The following is a 9,842-nucleotide window of genomic DNA, read 5'->3' as shown; positions in this document are numbered from 1 at the left end:
ACTCACTGTCCCCTGTAGTATCCCCTTATAAAGTTCCTGCTGACAGAGCCTGCCTTGTCCCACTGTGATGGATGATTTCATGTCTCAACTTGACTGGACCATGGGATGTCCAGACATTTGGTTAAACATTATTTCTGAGTGTCTCTATGAGAGCGACACTCTCCAGGAGAGTGTTTCTGGATGAGATTAGCATTTGAATCAGTCGACTGATAAAGCAGATTGCTCTTCCCAGTGTGTGCAGGCACCACCCAGTCCACAGGAGGCCTGAATAAAACAAAAAGATGAGGGACAGGAAGATTTGCTCTTTCTGCCGGACTGAGCTGGGACACCAATCTTCTCCCACCCTCAGAAAGGGACTCAACACCAGACTCTCAGTGGAAGGACAAAGTCAGTGCTATTTGCTGAGCAGGCCTATGACCTTGTTAAACCTGACTGCCCTTTTACTCTTCTGAGCTTATGTCCCCAAGACTGGAAATTACTGGAAAGCCAGAATGGAACTAACTGCTCCCTACAGCCACAGCTGGAACATAACATTGGAACAAACTGCAGCCTCCTGCTACAGCGCCCCCACCCGCCCGGGGGCCACACAGCAGCAATCCCCCCACCTTTTTAAAATCCAACTATAATCCAATAAAAGCTCAAAGCTCCCACCCCTCAGTGCTGGTGTGTCTCTCCATACCATGCCCCTCTCCTCTCTTGAGAGTGACTAAAAACTTCACTCTCTACACTTTCTTCTCTTTGTGAATTCTTTCACAGCCTGTGTCACCCACCACCCTGACACTCAGGCCTTTGGGCTCAGACTGGAGCTGCACGACCACCCTCCTGCATCTCCAATGTACAGATGGGAAATCATGGCACTTCCAAGGCTCCATAATCATGTAATTCAATTCCTTATGATCTCTTTGACTATATACTATGGGTCTGTTTCTCTGAGAACCCTGACTTTTACACCCACTGTCTAAAAAATGTTTTTTGGATCTTCCAGTCAAGATGGTGGTGTAGGCAGACATGGCTCGCCTCTTCACACAACCACAATAAGATTACAACTAAAATATAGAACAGCCATCACTCAGGAATGTCAGAAATCGAGCTGAATGGAAATCTGACAATTATGGAATTAAAGAACCTACATCCATACAGACTGGTAGGATAGTTGCCCCTCTCTGACAGCTAATTTCCCCATACCTGAGCTCCCCCAGCCACTCCAACAGCTCCCCTCCCCACTCCGTCTCCATTCTCATTTGCTGCCCTAGGCTCCATCAGCATTAGGCCTACTAGACAGCACCCACCACGCTCCCAGCAACTCCAACAGGGCACTTACCCCAAAGGGACAGCCTGCAGGGGCATGGCCAGCAGCTTGAGTTAGAATTGGGAGGAAGGAGAGAAGTTGGGGAGGAACTGGAGACCTAACAAATCACACTCCATATCCTGAAAAAGAAAAAGTTTACTGAGCTCTGCAATCAAGTATGAAACATTTTTGGAGATAGTTTTAGGTTCCAAATTGCAAATAACTTTTAAGGAACTACCACTTGTTACATTTTCAGTATACTGCCAAAGACGAATATATACAATTATCAAGAACAGGAATAAAAATACTCTTCCCTTTTTCCATAATATGTCTGGGTGGGGCTAGAGTGTTTTTTTGTTTGTTTTTTAACCAAAACAACATATTACAACAGATTGAATGTAAAATTAGATATGAAAATCCAGCTGTCTTGTATTAAGCCAGACATTAAAGATGTGTAAAAATGTAAAACAATGCCATTCATATCACTGTTATTTTGTGTTTAACAAGACATTTTTATGTTGATACATACTGTGTCTTAGATTTTATAATGGATTAATTATCAATTTAGTTTCATAGATTAATAATATTTTTTAATGTTCTCAATTTCAATTATGGTAAGTACTGATAGCTATAACTGCATTTACAAAAGCTCTTTGGGGTCCTCAGTAATTTTTAAAAGTGGGCTCTGAGACCAAAATGTTTGAGAACTGATGGTTCAGAGCTAGGACAGTTACAGGGTTGGTTACTACATCATCTCACTGATGTTATCACAGACCCAAGTGTTTTCTCCCTTTCTAGTCTGTCATCCTAAGCATATCGGCCTGTCCGCTTAAGTAGGCTTTCCTCACGGTTGCTGCTGCCAAAGTTCCTGGCATCATGTGTCTTCAGAAGCAGAAAAGGAACTATTTACTTTTGTTCAACAATGTTTTAAGAGCAAAAAAAAAAAGAAAGAAAAAGAATTTTTCCCCTGAACCAGTGTACTATTTGTTTATTACCACATAATAACCAAAAAAAAAAAAGTGCCTCATTTAAAAAGAGTGTATGGGAAGTAATTTATACCAAAGTAATTTATACTGTCTTTTATCATAAACAACCAGAGCACTGGACAAAATATATGAGACAACTGTTTTCAGTCCTTAGAAAATAGACACGCAAAGACTGTAATTTCTGAAAGAAGGGAAACAAATGAGGTGAGTCCCATAATGCTCTACTTTCTGCCTGAAGTACCTTCTAAACTGCAGTACAAAGGCAAGGAATCCAAGCAGAGTGCAGCAGTTGTGCTGCACGAAGGAACTGAGAGCTGAGAAGATAGAGACAGATGCTTGGAATGCTGAGGGAAGTTGGATTTGCAAAGATAAGCAAAGACATAGCTCATAGGTATGCATGGTACCTTGAAAGTGTGGGCAGAATGCTAGGTTGTGATGTTCAGGACAAATTCCACAATGTTGGGCAAAAAAACAGCCACCAGGAAAAGAGCAACTGCAGAGGATGGGAGACATATGAGTTTTGATGAGCCACATGAAGATATTTCAGTAAACACCTAGGGCATACAGTAGAAATGCCAGAAAATTTACACCTTAGGAATGGAACTTAAGTAGCACTCGGGTAGAGATTACTGTAGATCCACCTGACAGAGCTTAAAAATAAGTGTCAGAAGGACCATGCTGATTTACAAGTAAATTAACTACCTGTAAGAGCAAAGCTCAAGTATTTTGTTGTCTTTAAAATAAGATAACAATGTTCTGGCCTGGCTGCTGTGGCTCAGTGGATTGAGTGCCGACCTGACAACAAAAGGGTCACTGGTTCTATTCCCAGTCAGGACACATGCCTGGCTTGTGAGCCAGGTCCCTGGTGGGGGGTGTATGGGAGGCAACCACACATTGATGTTTCTCTCTCTCTCTTTCTCCCTCCCTCCCCCTCTCTCTAAAAATAAATAAATAAAATCTTTTAAAAATAAGATAACAATTCAAATGCTTAAAAATTAAACATTTGCAATTTCCTATATCCAATTAAAAGATACTAGACATGCAAAGAAGCAGGAAAGTGTGACCCATAATCAGGAGAAAAATTAAGGTAATAGAAAGAGACCCAGAAATGACAGATTAAAAAATGTTAAGTATCAGACAATGATTTTAAAACAGCTGTTATGAATATATTAAAGGAAAACCTGAATACAATGAGGAAATAAATGTCAAGTATAAAATAATGAGTTTTATGGTATGAGTATTATATCTCAATTTGAAAATAAAATAAGTGGAAGTTTTAGAGGAGAAAATACAATATCTGAAATGAAAGTTTTTACTGAATGGGCTTAACAGAATAGGACAATGGAAAAAAAACAATGAAGACATGGCTATAGAAACTATCAAGTTGAGTCACAGAAGGAAGAGGCTTTAAAAAATGTCCCATAGTTCCTTGTAAGGCAATATCAAACATACATGTAATTAGAATTCTAGGAGAGGAGTAGAAAGAAATGGGGTCAGAAAATTTTTGAAAGTATATATATTTTGGTCAAAGGTTTTTCCAGTTTCGTAAAATATATCAATTCATAAAACCAAAAAAGCTCAACAAAACCCAGAAGGATAAGCACAAAGAAAACTATAGCAGGACACAACATAATCAAATTGATGAAAACCAGTGACAAAGAAAATCTTCAAAGACACCGGAGAAAAAGACATGTTTCATACAGGGAAAGATATAAATTCTACTGACTTTCAATCATAGTGCAGCCCAGGGGACAGTAGGATGATATCTAGAAAATGCTGAAACAAATCCACCTAGAATTCTATGTCCACTAAAAATATCCTTCAGAAATAAAAGTGAAATAAAGATATTTCCAGTTCAACAGCAGATATACATGATGTGAAATGTTAAAAGAAATTCTTTAGGCTAAAGGAAAATGAAAGCAGAGGGAAACTCAAGTACAGTCACGTGCTATTTAATGATGGGGTGCGTTCTAAGAAATGCATCACTGGATGATTTTGTCCTTGTACTAATATCACAGAGTGCACTTATACAAACCTGGATGGCATAGCCTATTGTCCCTAAACTATAAGCCTGTACACCCTGTTATTGTAGACATGAGATTGATTCAAGAACTAGAAAAATGATCCAATCAAGAGATGCAGATTCTGAGGACTTCTGGCCAAGATGGAGGTGTAAGTAGGTACACTTTGCCTCCTTGCACAACCAAAAGAAGGACAACAACAAATTTAAAAATAAAAAATAACCAGAACTGCCAGAAAATCCAACTGTATGGAAGTCCAACAACCAAGGAGTTAAAGAAGAAACATTCATCTGGACTGGTAGGAAAGGTGGAGATGGGCAGCTGGATGGAGAGGACTTGTGACAAGGCAGCAGCTGGTGGACCGGGAGGTCCCACATTTGCATGCTGATAAACTGGGAGGAACACCTGGGGAGCTAGACAGACTGTGAAGCCCAGGGTTCCAGCATAGAGAACTAAAGCCTCAAAACCTCTGACTGAAAAAACTTGTGGGGGTTTAGGTGGCAGGAGAAACTCCCAGCCTCACTCACAAGAGAGTTTGTTAGAGAGACTCACAGGGTCCTAGAATATATGCAAACCAACCTACCTGGGAATCAGCACCAGGAGGGCCCAATTTGCATGTGGGTAGAGGAGGAAGTGACTAAAAGCTGTCTGAGAGCTGAGCAAGTGGCATTGTTCCCTCTTGGAACACTCCCCCACATACAGCACCACAATGCACCTACATGGGTTGCCCCACCCTGACTAATATGTAAGGCTCCACCCCTTACAACATAACAGGCCTGCCAAGACAAAAAAAAAAAAAAGGCCCCAATGAAAGAACATATCAAAGCTCCAGAAAAAAAAAAATACAACTAAGCAATGAAGATATAGCTAACCTATCAGATGCACAATTCAAAACACTGGTAATCAGGATGCTGACAGAAATGGTTGAGTATGATCATAAAATAGAAGAAAAAGTGAAGGCTATGAAAAGTGAAATAAAGGAAAATGTATAGGGAACCAACAGTGATGGGAAGGAAACCAGGACTCAAAACAATGATTTGGAGCAGAAGGAAGAAATAGACATTCAACCACAACAGAATGAAAAAACAAGAATTCAAAAAAATGAGAAGAGGCTTAGGAACCTCTGGGACAACTTTAAATGTTCCAACACCAAATCATAGGGTGCCAGAAGGAGAAGAGGAAGAGCATGAAATTGAAAACTTGCTTTAAAAAAAAGATTGGGGAAGGAGAGAAACTTAAAAGAAGCAAGAGAAAAGGGTACAGTTACCTACAAAGGAGTTCCTCTAAGACTATCAGCTGATTTCTCAAATCTTATAGGCAAGAAGGGGCTGGAAAGAAGTATTCCAAGTCATGAAAGGCAAGGACCTACATCCAAGATTACTGTATCCAGCAAAGCTATCATTCAGAATGGAAGGGCAGATAAAGTGCTTCCCAGATAAGGTCAAGTTAAAGGAGTTCATTATCATGAAGCCCTTATTATATGAAACGTTAAAAGGTCTTATTTACGAAAAAGAAAATCAAAACTATGACAGTAAAATGACAACAAACTCACAAGTATCAAAACAAAAAAAACTAAAAAGAAAACAAAAAGAAACTAAGCAAACAACAATAACAGGAACAGAATCACAGAAATGGAGATTATATGGAGGCTTATCAGCGTGGAGGGGGAGAGGGAAGAATGGGGGGAAAGGTACACGGATTAAGAAGAATAAATTTGGTACAAAATAGACAGGGGGAGGTTAAGAATAGTATAGGAAACAGAGAAGAAAAAGAACTTATATGTATGACCCATGGACATGAACTAAGGTGGGGGAATGTTGGTGGGAAGGAGGTACAGGACGGAGGGGAATAAAGGGGAGAAAAAATGGAACAACTGTAATAGTATAATCAATAAAATATATTTTTAAAAAAGAGATGCAGTAAACATGAGCTGTCTGAGGCTACTGCCAGTTTATCACAGCACAGTGTTTTACAGCAAACATTTTTTTACTAATTAGAAAGAGTTCATTCTAATGATAGACACTATTGTATAGTAAGTACATAACCAGTAATAACTATTTATCATTATCATGTATTACATAATATACAAAATTGTACATGCTGTACTTTTATGTGTCTGGCAGCACAGTCAGCTTATTAATCTCAGCATCACCACAAACACCTGATTAATGTGCTGTGCTAGGATATTACAATGGCTATGACATCACTAGGCTCTATTTTAGTTTATGGGACCACCGTCGCATAAATGCTGTCTGTTGGCCGAAGTGTTATGTAGCACAAGACTGGAACTATATACACAAAAGAATGAAGAACACAGGAAACGACAAATATGTGGGTAAATTTAGCAGGGAGCATAAGAAGAGAAGTACAGTAAAAACACGTCTGTGTGTACACACACTCCCCAAATAAGCTCTAGATCAAATTTTAAGAGCCTGGCAGCCACCTCATCAACTCCAGAGTTGTCCAAGTGGTGTACTGGAGTTTCTAACTAACTCCTAAGGAGGCAATGAGGTTGGCAAGCTGGACTTCAGCCATTACAAGACTCAGTCAGGGTTAGTGGAAAGTGGAACCTGTGATTCCCACTAACTTCTCATCCACATGCTGCACTGTCCTCTTCACAGCCTGCCTGAAATAGCTTGACCTGGACTGCGGCACTTATTCCAATCAGTTTTGGGGCCTACATACCCGTTATAATGCTGCCCCATAATTCAGACACTAGCCCAAAGGCCTTTCCTTTTCCTTTTTTGTTTTTTGTTTTGTTGTTTTTGTTTGGTGATACATGGAGGAAAGAGAGAAGAACCAGCCAGTCTTCAAAGACTGCCATGAGAATGGCCATCGTGCCCAATTCCTTTTCTAGGTCACTTTGTCTCCATATTGCGTAATGTCTCCTATATATGCTGTCACCTTCAGACTACGGAGTTTCACCTTCTCCCTAACTTGGCCACTCTGGGAGTCTTAAGAAAATGTGTTATATGAGTGAAGCATAAACTAAAATGTGTTAGCCAAGTCCTGCCACCCAAGATAGTTCACATATGACCTAGAAAGTTGAGTTAACTAGTTACAGTCTACCTCAGAGATACTTTGGGTTCAGCTTCAGGTCGCCACAATAAAGTGAATATCACAATAAAGTGAGTCACGTGAATTTTTTGGTTTCCCAGAGCATATAAAATTTATGTTTAGCCCTTGCCTGGGGGCTCAGTTAATTGGAGTATAGTCCTGCACACGAAAAGGTTGTGGGCTTGGTCCCTGGTCAGGGCACGCACCCAGGTTGTGGGTTCAACCCCTGGGCGTGGTGCGTACAGGAGGCAACCAGTCTATGTTTCTTTCTCACATTGATGTTTCTTTCTCTCTCTCTCTCCTCCTTCCTCTCTCTCTAAAATCAATAAACACACCCTTGGGTGAGGACTAAAAAAAAGTTATGTTTATATTACACTGCAGTCTGTTAAGTGTGCAATAGCATATGTCTAAAACAATGTACATACTTTAAAAAATACTTTATTGCTAAAAAAGAAATGCTAATCATCACATGAGCCTTCAGTGAGTCTGAATGTTTTTACTGATGGAGGGTCTAGCCTCAATGTTGATGAAACGTAATGTCTGCACAGTATAATAAGGCAAAGCTCAATAAAGTGAGTATGCCTGTAACCTTTGTGACCCAGCTACTAGCCCCTCTTGACTGTCTTTTCCATCATCACCAGATTATCTGTTGCAAACTATCACCCTAATACCCTATTGTATGGTCACCCTAATGTCACCCTAATGTTACCATCATGTTCAAAATCATTGGAAGTCTCTTCTAATGTACTGTTGTTCTAATCTGGAGGCAGCAACTGCCAAAATGTTTGCACTGAGGGCCGAGGGGTGGGGAAACAAGGGAAAGCTAAGGATCATAATAAATGATGGTTTAGTGGATGAAACAAATGTCAAGTGTGCTTGGAAATGGTAGAGGACTGACATCATTTCCAGTGCAATTTTGTTATATATATCTCAGCTATATGTGTATATATTATACACACACACATACATATAGGGTCTGGCAGAAGTAAGGCCTGCTTGAGTGTGGCTGGTAAGGTAATAATATGGGTGTAATAATTTATGGTTTTAATTTGAATATATCACCTAAATGTCATATGGTGTGCTTGCGTGTGATATTGTTATGCTACAGAATTACATGCTCATGATTTTGTAATAAAAAGGGGAGTTATTTGTGGCAGACTCTGTATATATAGATCCTCATTATGTTACATTTTTGTTGACCCTCTTTTATATGATAGAAAAATGTCTTTGGGGCACCCACCTTCCTGCCAGCCCACCTTCATACTGCAGGTGCTGCAAGTGCATAGCTGCTGCCCAGCCGCACCGTTCCATCCACACGCCTGAGCCTCTGCAGCTTCTGCCGGCCACGAAGCTGCGCCAGCCTGTGAGTTTTTAGGAATCAGCTACCCAGGAAACATGACTTCAACTCACATACGCTACCTTTTGAGGATCATCCCCCAGACAGGAGAATCTGTGTGCCTCCAACTCAAGTCTGGTGCTCCTCCTGCAGGATTTGTGGGGTTTTCTGCTCCAGACAGCCTCCCAATGTCACAGGCACGTTACTTCAGTAGGAGCATCAGCAGATTGGAGACGCAGGCCTGAGCAGGCTTGCAGTCAGACAACTGGGACCGCACAGCTCCAGGCCACAACTTCCTTTTTTCAGAATCTGAAATGATAATAGGTTTATAGAAGATGAGATTATGTCTGAAATTGTGGAAAGGACAGATGATTTAGAAATTATAGGGAGCATGGGTAAAGCATCAGAGGGAGAATTGGATTCTATAGCAAAATGTGAACCCAGGGAAGATAAAAATTTTTCAGAAGTTTAAAACTCAAACAGCCCTGGAACCAGAACACATTATCATTGGCAGAAGGTTTGTCCCCGTCTGAATTTCTGGTAAAAATATCCACAAGAAAACAATATTCTTGACTACCGCTGTGGTGCCCAGAGAATATTTATTTGAATTTCAGGTCATGTCTCAGCTGCTCAATTACCCAAAGGCAGAGAGATCGAGTAGGAGTGTTGCCTGGGGTGTCCTGGTGGGCTTCACCTGCGCTGACAGCTATAGATTGGGCACTGGCTACACACAGGAATTTATATGGGAGCAAGGTGTAACACTTACACTGTAAAGACATAAAGCCTTAAAAATGCTAATAATCTCTTAAACCTTGCAATTCTGTTAGATAGCATAAGGGTCTCAGTGCCTGAGCCATTCCTCCTAAATGCTATTCTTGCTAAGTGTTAAAATGTACCACAGCCTTTTGAAGACAAGCCTAAGCAGGATAAGCTGGACAGTATACTCAGCTGCAAAGAAGAAATCAACACGTAATCGATCAAATAGTGTACATCAGGAAAGGCAGTCTTCCCTTTTGGGAGGCAGAACTTTGGATATGAATCCCATGTCTCCTTTACTTGCTTCAAATAAATAAAACTATGTTTTTACAACTTTGCTCTATTCTCACCCTTGAATAGAGCATCCCAAGCTGCAAATCCCTTGAGTTCAGTAAAAA

General features: G+C 40.4%; 1 pseudogene; it reads left to right on the top strand.

The window, feature by feature from the left end:
• Positions 1-7,074: 7,074 nt before the first annotated feature.
• Positions 7,075-9,461, top strand: LOC112297605 (programmed cell death protein 2-like; annotated as a pseudogene).
• Positions 9,462-9,842: the final 381 nt, after the last annotated feature.

This window comes from Desmodus rotundus, chromosome 3 (genome assembly GCF_022682495.2).
Source record: "Desmodus rotundus isolate HL8 chromosome 3, HLdesRot8A.1, whole genome shotgun sequence".
Classification (NCBI taxonomy): Eukaryota; Metazoa; Chordata; class Mammalia; order Chiroptera; family Phyllostomidae; genus Desmodus; species Desmodus rotundus.
This window is presented reverse-complemented; position numbering and strand designations above follow the sequence as displayed.